The sequence below is a fragment of the Mirounga leonina genome, unplaced genomic scaffold (assembly GCF_011800145.1).
Source record: "Mirounga leonina isolate KUSES-001 unplaced genomic scaffold, KU_Mleo_1.0 Mir_82, whole genome shotgun sequence".
Classification (NCBI taxonomy): Eukaryota; Metazoa; Chordata; class Mammalia; order Carnivora; family Phocidae; genus Mirounga; species Mirounga leonina.
Window position 1 is genome coordinate 15,799,132 of NW_023270825.1, and position 14,904 is coordinate 15,814,035.

A 14,904-nucleotide genomic window follows, 5' to 3' on the forward strand; every position below is an offset into this window, starting at 1 on the left:
AGCTTTTCATCCACTTTGGACATGTGTTTACAAGATAAGCAATAAAGTGTTTTATTTGTAAATAAAGAGCTCTTTGGAAAGTCAGACTGAAAACACATTTACATGCACAAAATCTTCACTTCCTCCTTTTCTCAACATTCATTGAAATCTGCTTAAATAATGAGTATTATGTTCAATGTACATCATTTTTGAAGAACAGCCAATGGAAATTAGCATTTTACATTTAGTGAACGAGTATGGATAGCAGACAGAAGGATGTCTGTTTGTTTTTTTTTTTTGTTTTGCCTTATTTAGTGAAATTCTAATTATTTAGATTATATGCTTAAAATGAACAATTTATATTTAAGAATTTATTTGAGGTTTTTTTTTTTTTTAAAGATTTTATTTATTTATTTAACAGAGAGAGACACAGCGAAAGAGGGAACACAAGCAGAGGGAGTGGGAGAGGGAGAAGCAGGCTTCTCACAGAGCAGGAAGCCCAATGCGGGGCTCGATCCCAGGACCCTGGGATCATAACCTGAGCCGAAGGCAGACACTTAATGACTGAGCCACTCAGGCGCCCATTTATTTGAGTTTAAAACTCTGATTATGTAATTATACATGTCCCCCCCACCCGGCTTATAATAAAAGAGAATATCTATCTATGGTTTATGACAATCGCATCTGGGAGTTCAAAACACTTCAAATTTAAATAAAATCAGTAAGAAGAGTTATCAAAAATCTGTTTGAGCTCAACTCATGAAAATTTTCTAAAGACATGCTCAGAGTGTCTTTCCCCTTCCCAGAATAAAAACAGATGTATTATTTAATACAAAAACTATTTATGTCATGTAAAATAGCTACCAACCCAATCAATCCAGCTATGATACCCCTAATTTAAAACCCCCAAGCTGCTAACACTAGAGTTCATTTGGAAAGAGGACCAGACCTAGGAGATTGCTGTTACTCCTACAAATAAGGAAGAAATCCTCCAAGTGATATAGTTGTGCATGTATTGTCCAACTTAGAAAACATTGGGAAGACTCCCCACATATTCATTATTTTAAGATCAATAAAGAACAATAAATGGTTTAATAAGGGACTCTTACCCTGTATGAATATGTGGGAGTATGGGAATGACAGAGTAAAATCACCCAACAATCTACTCTACCATAAAAACAGTGAGACTACTGACTCAAAATTGTCCAAATCAACTTTTTCAGAACTCTGGGAATTAACCAAAGGCCTGCAAAAATCCAAGGAACATTTATTCAAAGAAAAATGGATGGATCTCAGTAAGGACAGATAGTTTTGTGGCATTTAAATATATTCCCATCCCTTTCTCTCTAGCTTTGAAGTAGTCTTGAAAACAAAAGTTTCCTAATCATGTAACCTTGTAAACCCAGCAGGCACTGGAGGAACAGAGAGGAACTGCCAGAATCTCATATCTAACACCCACTTACAGGACTCATCTTTATGTGTCCTGACTCAGAGCTCATTCACTACAAATGGCTTTTCATCCTGAGTCTATACTTGTAGAAAACAATCAGCAGCAATTATGTAAAATTGAAGCTATCTGAGGCAATGATAACACTTGGGGCAATCAAGAAGCTGATAAAAAAATACCAAAGGAAGAACTGGGGAAGGAGATATCTATAGGGGTCTTTGAAGAGCTCCACCATATTCCTGGGAATCTAGAATGTATTGCATATATTTGAGGATGTGTGCATGCTCAGCAAAGATCTCAGGGTCCTGGGATTGAGTCCCACATTGGGCTCCCTGCTCTGCGGGGAGCCTGCTTCTCCCTTTCCCTCTAGTGTTCCCCCTGCTTGTGCTCTCTCACTCTGTCAAATAAATAAATAAAATCTTAAAACCATAACCCCAACAAAACAACAACAACCAAAAACTGTGACCTGAGAATATTAAGACCTGATGTCAAGAAGTAATGCATTTTTGGGGCACCTGGGTGGCTCAGTTGGTTAAGCGTCTGCCTTCGGCTCAGGTCATGATCCTAGGGTCCTAGGATCGAGCCCCGCATTGGGCTCCCTGCTCAGCGGGAAGCCTGCTTCTCCCTCTCCCACTCCCACTCCCCCTGCTTGTGTTCCCTCTCTCGCTGTCTCTCTCTCTCTCTGTCAAATAAATAAATGAAATCTTAAAAAAAAAAGAAGTAATGCATTTTTATAGAAATGTAACTGTTAAGTTCTCTAGACTTCAGATTCCAAGATGCGTGTAAGGACAGACTTCCATTCTTTAAAAAGAACCTTGCAAAAGACACTTGCAACTCATTAATAGAAATAATCATTAAAAAATTACAACCTCAAATACATGTTGTTTTTTTTTAGGATTTTATTTATTTGAGAGAGAGACAGAGCAGAGAGAGAGAGCACACAAGTGGTGGGGAGGGGCAGAGGGAGACTGAGAAGCAGACTCCCCATTGAGCAAGGAGCCTGACCCGGGGCTCTATCTAAGAACTTTGAGATCATGACCTGAGCCGAAGACAGATGCTTACCTGACTGAGCCACCCAGGTGCCCCTCAAATACATGTTTATGTATGTGCAACGCAGGGTAAAAGGAAACAACATTTAGACTAGCAAAACACACAGGCAACGCCATCACCTTACACACTATAGATAAAAAGGTAAAGACTTAGGAATTTACACAAATGGAACAATATTAAAATTCGTATCCTCAGGGGGCAGGGGCACCTGGGTGGCTCAGTCAGTTAAGCATCTGACTCCTGGTTTCACCTCAGGTCACGATCTCAGGGTCCTGCGTTGGAGCAGGAGCCCAGGATGGGCTCAGTGCTCAGGGTGGAGTCTGTTTGAGATTCTCTTCCTCTGCCCTTCCCCCCACTCACACTCTCTCCTTCTCTTTTTCTCTCTCAAATAAATAAATAAATAAATAAATAAAATCTTAAAAAAAAAAACTTTAAAAAAATTGTTATCATTGGGACACCTGGGTGGCTCAGGGGGTTAAGCATCTGCCTCTGGCTTAGGTCATGAGCCCAGGGTCCTGGGATTGAGTCTGGCATTGGGCTCCTTGCTCAGCAGGAAGCCTGCTCCTCCCTCTGCTTCTCCCCCTGCTTGTGCTCTCTCTCTCTGACAAAAAAATAGATAATTTTTTTTAAAAAATTGGTATCATCAATATTTATTTTATTTATTTTATAAAGAGAAAGAAAGTGAGGGTGGGGGGTGGAGGAGTAGAGGAAAACCTGAGCTAAAATCAAGAGTAGGTTTCTCAACTGACTGAGCCACCCAGGTACCCCATTAAATAAATCTTAAAAAAAAAAGTTGGTATCATCAACTGGGTTGAAGAAAGCAAATTTATTCTAGGCTTGAATGTTGGAGAAAGATTTTAGTTTGTTGGTTTCCCTATCTGAGAAATGTTTGGGGTAGGGGGAAGCATTGACTTATTCTCTCCTTTGTAATAATAATAAACAGTCTCATAAACTATAATTTATGATCTGTCTTTGGAAAACATTTATATAACTTTCTCTCAGATTATTTTACTTGAGCTGATGGCTTTCTCTCTCTTTATTCCTTGACACAGCCCCTTACTATCTTTCTCCTTCCAGACTGATTTGGATTGCAGCCCCGTCTGTCCCATTTCCTATAACTCTGAGTAATGTCTTAGACAAGTTTTAACAAGCTGATTTATCTGTTAAATTATACTAGTGTTATTTTGTTAATTCAATGCAAAATTTTGATATTATTACAAATAACACTTCTAAAGGAGGATTTTTAACTAGTAATAGAGAAATCTAGAAGATTTATTCCATTTTATTCTGAACAATTAAGAATTTGCCATTAAAATGGTTTTTAGTGAAAGACATTGACACAGAGGGAATATTAAAATAAAGACAAAATATAGTGGGGTAATAAATAAAATTGTAAAAAGATGACTGTACTCCAACCTACGCAAAGATGTTTATTACAGTGGGCCACAAAATTAAATTATGGCTTTAATTAAGGTAAAAAAGAACTAAATTAAATTAACTTAATTTTTTAAAAAATTAGAATATGTTATATTATCTAATTATGTTATCTTAGCTAAGGAAAAATAAGGTCAACATGAAAGAAGACTATCCCTCTGCCTGTGAATTCTTTAAATATGTTTTCATATTAATTTTACATGAGACAATGGATCACATAGTTGACAATGTCTTCAGTCTTTCTATCCATTAGTGCAGGTGACAAAAAAAAGCTAAGGGACAAATAAAAATTCACTGCCTCCCTTAATTGCAAGTGAGAAAACAGATTGGTTTGACTTAGGGCTTGAACTAGGTAAGCAAGATGCATTGTTTGATTCTTTTTCTTGTGTTTTCATTTCCCTGTGATCACAAGATGGCTTCTGGAAGTTCCAAGAGTGAAATCCAGAAATAGTCTTTCCAGTCAAAATCTCTACTAGTTTCATGAATCCTGATTAGATACAGATTTCTCCACCAGCCACTGCAGTTGGGAGCACGTGATCCTGCTCCTCGAGGGATGGTGTTGTCCCATAGGTAAGGCTAGAGTCTTCCAGTGAGAAATTAGGAAATTAGGATGAAGGTAACCTATTTCTGTGTCTCTTCCTCTTTAAATTTTTTTGGGAAAGTTTTCTATACTCACAAATATTTCATGTTGTGATATATGTGTATTCATTGTTGTTTGTTTTTGCAATGAAATTATATTGAACCTCATTATCTAGAGCAACATGGCATAACACAGACAACGCATATATGTGAAGGCAGAGGCAATGTGGGTGCCAAATGAGGGTTTGAAAACATAATCCTCTGAGCATTGGCACGGATTTTTGGGGAGGGTTTTGGATTTCTGCTGGCCATGCAATTTTCTGGTTCTTGATACACAGGGGACACCTCAACTGAAATGTGGGTGTTACTTACAATTTTAGCCAGAGCAAGGTCATCAATGTCATTAGGAATGGGGCTGTGTAAGCTAGAAAAACATTTTTTAAACCAGCAAAACCTGTTTGAGAAATTAAGTACATATACCATATCTCTTTTTCTATAGTTGATATTTCAAATCATAAAAGAATTAAATCTGGGTAAAACATAGGAAGAAATTATAAAAACATATCCACCAATACTTGAATCTTACTATAGCAAAATTTCTGCACAATGAAAGTGGGTTTAGTCAAATTGAATTTTGATGAAGTATAATTACTTATCGAAGTAATACAAGATCATTATTAAAAGCTGGTTTGGTCAATAGGATGCAAACATACTAGAAGCCATGACCTCAATATATATGTAAATGTGCAAGTTAAACTCTTAAATGTAGCCTTCAGATCTGGCAAAACCCAAGTCTATCTTAAAAAGAATGTGAGAAGGTGATTACATCAAATAAAGTATTGTTCTGAGGTCTACAATTCTACAACATAAAACATGGTTTATTTTTTAATATAGCATCTTCGTATCTTACACTAAAAGGTTCCTTAGACCTTTCTCTATTGGAAGATGTACCCTTTTATTATTTTTTTTAAATCCAAAGATAATCTGTGACATCCTGGAAAGACACAAATACTAACTCTTTAGACTCCTGATATTTTCACTCTAAACTGTGAGCCCCCAGAACTCAGCATCCTCATTTGTGCTTCTAACCTCTAGCCAGGGCATTGACCATCACAATGGTACAATGAATGAATGAACTAAACAGAACAGAGTGAACAGCCAGTCCTGCATAACTGGTATTTCATACTTGAGAATTGAATCACCCTATTTCTTATATATTTTGGTACCTGATACTTCTTAATATGTCTATAAAAAATCAGTAAATGATTTGTAATGCCTTTAATGGACATTGAACTAATAAAAGAATTTTACTTTATCAGACAAATCAGGACCTGGCACAAAACACTCTTTTAGTAAATGTTTACTGAATGAATTCATTTCAAAGTCACCTTGAATCAGGAACAATCATTGGATTGTTGAATTCCTGGATGCAACAAATCTTTATCTTTTGTCAAAGTTTGTGGAATGTCAAAACACACACAAACCATGTCACCTTGCAATGCCATAAATTGGAGGACTGGTAGAACCTAAATAAAAATTTAATTTTATTTAATGTAATTCTTCACTGAGATGTGAGCAATTCATTCACTAGGTGTTAGGATCCGGTGCAAATGGTCTCTCTCTCTCTCTCCTGCTTTTTTTTTTTTTTTTAATTGAAGCATAATTGACACACAATGTTAAATTAGTTTCAGGTTTACAACATAGTGATTCAGCAAGTCTATATATTATGCTCACCACAAGTATAACTACCATCTGATACCATACAATGCTATTACAATGCCATTGACTCTATTCCCTATGTTGTACCTTTTATTCTAGTGACTTATTCGTTCCATAACTGGAAGCCTGTATTTGCCACTCCCCCCACCCCAACCATCAGTTTGTTCTCTTGTACCTCTGTATTTATGGGTCTGTTTCTGCTTTTGTTTGTTTGTTTCAAATAGACTCTATTTTAAGAAAATGTTCTATCCTATACAAAACCCCAAGCCTTATCAACCCACTACATTTCACGGAAGAATAAATTTTTGAATAATTTACCTTTTGTGAGGTTCCTTTATATACTGAGATCCCATCATATTTGAAAGATTTTCGTTTTACAAAAAAATAGATTTGAGTTTCAGTTCTTCTAAATTTTATTTTGGTTAAAAGTGAATTTCATCCAGACAGTGATCCCCAAGTCTGGTGGATCATCAAAAGCAGATGGAGATGTTTTTTGTTTTTTTTTTAATACAGATATTATATAGAATATAATATAACAACAGATATATATATAGAACATAATCTAATATTATGCAGCCATCAAAAGGAATGAGATCTTGCCATTTGCAACGACGTGGATGGAACTGGAGGGTATTATGTTGAGTGAAATAAGTCAAACAGAGAAAGACATGTATCATATGATCTCACTGATATGAGGAATTCTTAATCGCAGGAAACAAACTGAGGGTTGCTGGAGTGGGGGGGTGGGGTGGGAGGGATGGGGTGACTGGGTGATAGACACTGGGGAGGGTATGTGCTCTGGTAAGCGCTGTGAATTGTGCAAGACTGTTGAATCTCAGATCTGTACCTCTGAAACAAATAATGCAATCTATGTTAAGAAAAAAAAAGAAGAAGAAGAAGGTAGCGGGAGGGGAAGAATGAAGCGGGGGAAATCGGAGGGGTAGACGAACCATGAGAGATGATGGACTCTGAAAAACAAACAGGGTTCTAGAGGGGAGGGGGGTGGGAGGATGGGTTAGCCTGGTGGTGGGTATTGAGGAGGGCACATTCTGCATGGAGCACTGGGTGTTATGCACAAACAATGAATCATGGAACACTTCATCTAAAACTAATGATGTAATGTATGGGGATTAACATAAGAATAAAAAAATATTTAATTAAAAAAAGAACATAATATAACAGATATATATATAGAAATATCTACAGTTAATGAAGAGGTTCCCTTAATTTTCTAGAAGTGGCTTTTTTTGGAAGACTTTGTACCATGCCGTACTCTCTGATTCTATCATCATCTTTTATAACAAAAAAGAGACCAAAATAGAAGGCTACTTCTGCTTTACCTGACTCATTCTATGATGTTTTCCCCAGAGATTCTTTTCTAGGATACCTGGGTGGGCCCCAGGGGTGTCTCATGATGAACCAATCCGAGGACCACTGATGTGGGTTCGATCATGAGCCAAGAGTCCTTGCCTAAGACTGTAGTCAAAGACCAGATCATACCTGAGTTAGTTACAAACTGTCATGATTTTCCTTTGGAAAGTTTAGCTTCTGAGTTGTTTTTGTGTAGATAGTGTTAACTCTCTGATCAGGCAAAGGTGCATGTACCTCCATCTCGATCTCTAATAATGTGTTTTATAGCCATCCATAAAATACTGACTTTGCAGTAGAGCCCGCATCCTGGTAAAGCCCTCTACTTAATGCATCCAGGAAATTCAGAGTGTATAACTGGGAGAAAAAAAAAAACAACACTTCATTTAGAATTATTTATAATGTTCATTTCTGAGTAAAATAAAGCTTACATATTATTTATTTCTGCATGAACAACAAGTTGTATTCTTTCTATACTGAAATGCATGAATTATTAGCAAGCTGGGAACTGGATCATTGTTAAGATATCACAGATGATCCAAATAATCTTGTTGCAAATGCCAAACAACATTATAAGCAGATGTACTGGAGCTGTTTTCCAGTGTTTGGCTCATCTGTATAATGGCAAAGGGGGTCTCCCCTGATGATCATTGTAATCTAGTTTCATTTCAGTGAATTTCCATTCAACCACATCAAACTCCCAACCCCAGAAAAGTACTCAATAATTATTCAATTTAAGATACCAGTACCTAGGGCATTTATAAATACAGGCATACAGGCAAAAATCCTATCCTTTACCGTTAATATTAATGTCAACTTGTGTTTAAAATGAAAGAAATATTCTCAGATGCCCAATTCATCAAATTCTTCATCACTACTTTGCCCCACGCATCAGTTGATTACTTAATTCCTTTATTGCCTAATTTTTTCACGTGAATCCTAAATCTCAAGACTCATTTGGGAAAAGGAAAATCCACCTTTGAATTCAGCTGAGTTACTTACAGCCCTGATGTTGGAAAAAGACAGCTAACCAAATTCCAATTTCTTTATATGAAATAGCAAGAAATTTGAACAAGATCAGACTTAAGGGCCTTCCAGTTCTAAAGATATTTAGTTACTCGATTTTTCAAATTGATTGAAGTCTTGAGGTTGATAGAAAATTTTCAACAGAGATTTTTAAATAAAAACGATATTCTTATGACTCAGATAACAAAATATAAATTGAGGCTGCATTCTTGGCATGATGACTTTCCTCACCTTGCTTTTGTTTCCTTTATGTATTATTCTGTTCTTTTAGTTTTTTTCCTTTGATTTTACTCAAATATTTTAACTTCTATAAGAAAATATGACCTATTTATAACATTTGCAATGGGTTGTAACTAATTCTGCATTTCAAGCATATGTGGCCGCTCCTACTTAAAATTACTTCCCATATGCATGTCATTATTTTAATATTTCAGACACTAATAAAATTTTAGCAGAAATAAATAAATGAAATTGTTTCATTTTCTTTTCGTTTGTATACAAAATCTTACACTGCAGGGACTGAAGATAATTTGTCGATACCAGCATGAAATAGACTCCTTCATGCACCTTATTATCTTCTTTCCACTTTTGCCCTCCTTTTAAATTTCTTCTCCCACAGTTGTTATAATCTCAAGCTAAGAAGTGTTCAAGGAGCTGCCATATTCCTAACATGTCAGGTAGAGGGTCTTTCATTTAAGCAGCACTAAATATAAGGTTTTCAGTAAGTGAAAGACAGTTTAAATGGAAATAATTTGAATCTTAAGTTTTGGAGGCAAAATATAGGTTTTAGTAGGAAATGTAATTTCAAATAATCATCATTCATCTCAGAAATTAACATAACATAATAAAATAAAAAAAAGAAATATCTACAGTTAAGTAAGAGGCTCTCTTCATTTTCTAGGAGTGGTTTGAAAGCATTTATACCATGTAGTACTGTCCAGTACTATCATCATATTTTATAATAAAAAAGAGACCACAATGGAATGACATTTCTGTTTCACCTGAGTCATTAAATGATTGGAAATTATGTTTAGAGAAGTTTCAGGAATAAGATATCATAACATGGTTCAAAATAACTCCTTTCAGTTTGATCCCTCATGTTAATATCCTATTTCTTTCAGATACTTTTTATGACTCTTTGCATTTTTATTAAGAATTTAAATTATATTCTCAGAAGAGAATGGGCTTACATGTCATGGAGAACTATTCCTCAGAACCAACCTCGACCTTGCAAAACAGGATATTAGGAAAAAAAATGTTCAATACCTCTAAAAAGGAGCCATAGTATTTTTGATAATCTACTAACTCAGATCAGCTACCTAAGTCACCTCAGAGGGAAAAAAAAAAATATTCCAGTGGTAGTATATACAAACTAGGCTCCCAGAATTTTTAAAATGAAACAAAATTGTGTCCCTTCCAAATGGTAGCCTATCTTACCCATTGACTTCCCCTCTCATCCATTAACTCTTGCAATGCGAGTGTAGTCTTCCAGAAGGAGAATATCCATGAATAGCCACACTACTAGTGACATTAGAGTAACTTGTTTCCTCAATTTGTTATGCAGACAACCCCCTTTTGAGCAGCTTAGTCTGAGCAGGGCAATCCTTTACATGCAATTTCTTGCTCAATAATAATGGGTCATTCTAAGCTTGGAAGAAGCTAGTTAGTGTTTTTCCATTTATCTCAGGGTGCCAGCTACTTAAACTTGGAAGTGGATTTTACCTCATAAAGCTCCAGACCACTGGGTATATCTACGTGATCCAATAATACGGTGGATTTCACAGTACAGTGCTTGATTTTGGTCTTATAAAAAGGTCTCTGGGTGATAGCAATCTGCCAAAGCGGTGACTGAACAGTACTGTTCTGGAATTCTGCACAGAGGTGTCAGCCAAAGTAAAATGGCACATTTACCAACTCTTTGAGCCATGTGCTGAAATCATATTTTAGGTCTTAAAGTGACTGCCCTTTTGTTATTAGATTCCATAAAGTCGTCTTTCCTCTATTCAGATAGAACCAATATACTTAGAAACAAGCTGGAAATTACTTCTCATTTTCCCACTTAATCACAATTACACTGAAGATAATACTAAGTTAAAGCTATGAAGCCAATTCTAAATTGTGGTCTTTTTTATTTTTCATTCTGTGTTCCAGTTCATGAATTCATCTTCTCAGGACTTTAGGTAGATAAGAAGGAACCGCATTAAATTCACCTGCTTCTCCCGCATTACCTAAACGCCAAGTGGCTGTCCAGATGCTGAACAGCATATCTGCAGGTTGATGGCATGAACGTGGTGAGCACCATCTTCAAGAACATGGTTTCAATTGTAGAGATAACCAGAAGCTAGAAAGAGAGCAGCACTCTAGTTGAGGGGCAAAGAAAAATTGTCTGTCAGCTGGAGGGAGGGTGCACAGTCAGCCAGGCTTATCAGGATTGCTAATGTTTCATGAAGAATAAAGAATTGGGCTGGACATAAGTGAAAGAGTAAAGCAACAATTTTCATTAGTTGAGTTTTTACATTCCACTTTTGGGGAGCACTTGGTCGGCATTTTTGACATTTTAGACTTGTTAACTGTTGCGGGGACTGTCCTGTGCATGGCAGGGTGTCAAGAGGCATCTCTGGCCTCTACCCGTTAGATGTCAGTAGTATTCCCCCCTCAACCCCCCGTCAGTCAGCTGACAACCAAAACTGTCTCCAGACATTGCCAAGGAGTGTGAGTGGGGAACTGACCCCACTTAAGAATGGCTCTAGAGTTTTTGCATCCATGTGCTATGGTGAGTGCTGTGAATTGTGTAAGACTGTTGAATCACAGACCTGTACCTCTGAAACAAATAATACATTATATGTTAAAAAAAAAGAAGAATAAGAAGATAGCAAGAAGGGAAAACGGAGGGGAGGAAATCGGAGGGGGAGACGAACCATGAGAGACTATGGACTCTGAGAAATAAACTGAGGGTTCTAGAGGGGAGGGGGGTAGGGGGATGGGTTAGCCTAGTGATGGGTATTAAAGCGGGCACGTATTGAATGGAGCACTGGGTGTTATACGCAAATACTGAATCATGGAACACTACACCAAAAACTAATGATGTATGGTGATGAACATAACATAATAATAAAAAAAAAGAATGGCTCTAGAAGAAACAGCATTGCTTGTTTCAATTGCTGTATTTTTTGCTTTAAAGTTATGTTCAACAAGTTTTAAGACATTAAAAGAACAAAGAAGAAGTTCATTATTATTCATTAAAGAAGAAGCTTATTATTAGTTCATCATCAGTGCTGATTGGACGACAACAAAATAACCCATTTGGATAGTTTTCTTTCAACACTTGTAATACTGAAAGAAGTCATAATCCAATATAGGTGTATGCTACAAAATAAAACAATATGAATGGAAATCCATCTTCGAAGATTCACATACAAGTCACTGGGTAAAAGTGTAAGCATCTTTAGGACAAATTATCACTCAGAAATCAGCACTTCCTAAAATTGTAGGACTGGTGTTGTCTCATTAGCTATGAGAAATCATTAACCACACAAAGTCAGTCTTTTTTTTTTTTTAATAACCATCCATCATTTCAAGTCATTAGCTTCCTCATAAAATTGTTAGGAATGCAAAATTATTTTTCAAAAAATCGTTAGTTACAGGGCATTACATTATAAAAGCATGGGTCTATTACTCCATCCTTTTCTGCAGAAAAACGTGTCATATATGCAAGATCATTTATGTTGATAAATAACCTTTTAACTAGGCCCATTGTCTCATGGTCAGGCTGATATTAGCTGTTCCATTTTGAGAGTGATTTTTATGGCAAGGCCATTTTATAGATAGGAAAAATCCTGAAAGATCAGGAGAGCAAACATCATTTTTCATCCAGCTGAAAACAACATTTTAAAAAGCAGCTTTGTCCTGTGTAATGTGTGGCTCAGAGACTTCACTAGAGGCAGCTGCTTTCCTCTGTTTACCAGCATTTTGTCACTGCCTGGGTTCTATTCACTGAAGATTTGGCTTTCTTTCCTTCCTTCTCGGATTTTTTTAAGCTTAAAACAAGTGTTGCAGCCACCAAGAGAGAGCTTCAAGACTGCTGCCTAATGAGTTTTCACCCAAGATACCTTGTTATGGAAGATAAATGTCACCCCTATTGTTGGCCTCTGAAATGAGCTATAAAATGCCATCTCTTCTTGTGCTCCCGTTTCTCCAAGTTTCTAAGATTTTGGAATGATTTAAAATAAAGATAGTAGGAAGGGTAAAATGAAGGGGGGGAAATCGTAGGGAGAGACGAACCATGAGAGACTATGGACTCTGAGAAACAAACTGAGGGTTCTAGAGGGGAGGGGGGTTGGGGGAGGGGGTAACCTGGTGATGGGTACTAAAGAGGGCACGTACAGAATGGAGCACTGGGTGCTATACGCAAACAATGAATCATGGAACACTACATCAAAAACTAATGATGTGATGTATGGTGATTAACATAACATAATAAAAAAAAATAAATGTTGAAAAATCAGATCACATATTACATTGTTTTTTTGATGATATCTGGATATAGGAGAGTTGTTAATTTTTAGACACTATGCCCTGTAATGGGGTAATGACCCCATTTTACTTATTCTTCTGAAGTTTATTGATGACCTACATTACCAAACAGGGATCTCTTCTCCTCCCCTCCCCTTCCCTACTTTCCCCTCCCTTCTCTTCTCCCTTCCCTTCTCTTCCCTTCCTTTCTCTTCCCTTCCTTCCTTCCTTCCTTCCTTCCTTCCTTCCTTCCTTCCTTCCTTCCTTCCTTCCCTCTTTCCTTCCTTCCTTCCTTTTTTTTTGGTAGCAAATTAAATAAACCTAACCTAAACTGGTTTAGGATAAAAGGGGATTTATTGTTTCATGTAAAAGAAAGGGCTGGGAGGTGAGGGGCATGTCTGGAGGGTATCAGGTAAAGTTTGGGCATTTTTAGTTCTTGGTGTAGAGGGCCAAAAATGATTTCTCCAAAAACCAGTCTTTCCAAACAGTTTGTCCTCTTATTTCTTGTGAGCTCCACTCTCAGACTCCTGGTGCTAGTAGAGTAACTTCTGCGAGGCTCATATGTTATGTCCAAACCAGGTGGGAGTGAAGAGAGGACAGTCCATTCACAGTCCCAGCAGGGGTCTGTCTCATTGGCTCTGACTGGTCACATGTACATCTCTAACTCAATCACTGTAACCAGGTAGAAGCAAGTGCTCTGGTTGTCCACAGTTGAGTCAGGGGCACAGCCTAGATTCCTGAGTGCACTCAATTCCCTGTGTAGCATAGGGATAGAGTGAGGGAAGGGTTGATCCTTCAGTAGAATGGTGAGTAGATGGTGGTGGGCATAAGCAATAGACGTCCACTACATCTGCTGTCTATATTTATACCAAAATGTTTGTTGAATAAACAAATAAAGCCAGAAAACCAGATACTACACAGGGTACATAAATAAAATACAGGTTGGTAATAGCCGTCAGGCACCATGTTATGGGCATTAAAGGGATTCTTTTTGAGGACATTCAGGGAAAAATTTTAAAGGAATCAGCTTTCAGAATAGATCTTGAGTAGGACGTGGACATGCAAAATTAGAGGGAATAGCATGAACAAATGGAGGGTATTCATGGAAGAGTAAGTCAGTTCAACTCTGGCCTTGGGACAAATCTTGTTTTTATAAACAAATTTTTATTGGAACATAGCCATGTTTGCTCATTTGCATAATGTCATGACTTTTTTTTTTTTTTTTTTTTTTTTTTTAGATTTGAGTAGTTGTGACTAAACTTTGGGCCTGCAAAGCCTAAAATACTCTCTAGCCCTTTACAGGTAAAGTACCACTGAGCTACAGGATAAATTATGGAAATAGCATGTGATTCACCTGGAAAAACTGTATGTGCATAATAAGAGTAGAGAAGACTGTCTTTGGTGTTTAAAGCAATGGAGAGCCATTGTAAGGTGTGGAGAAGCAGATGATGTGATTAAAACTGAGCCTTACTGATATTAATCTGGCAGAAGTATATAGAATGCGCTGGAGAGAGGAAGTGCTTTACCACAAACTTCAACATGCAGAATTACCAGGGAGCTTGGGCACAAGCAGATTCCCAGCCCTACCTCAGAGATGCCACGTCAGAAAGGAGGACTCTGCACATATAACTTGTTCTCAGGCCATTCTCACACTGCTGGTTCATAAAGTCCAGATTTTTAGAAAGGTTGAATCAAATTTTTAGGAAATGGGCAATCAGTCTTAAGATTACTGTAGTAGTTCCTGTCAAAGATGGTAGCATCTAACTAAAGTAAGGGGCAGGCTTGGTGTC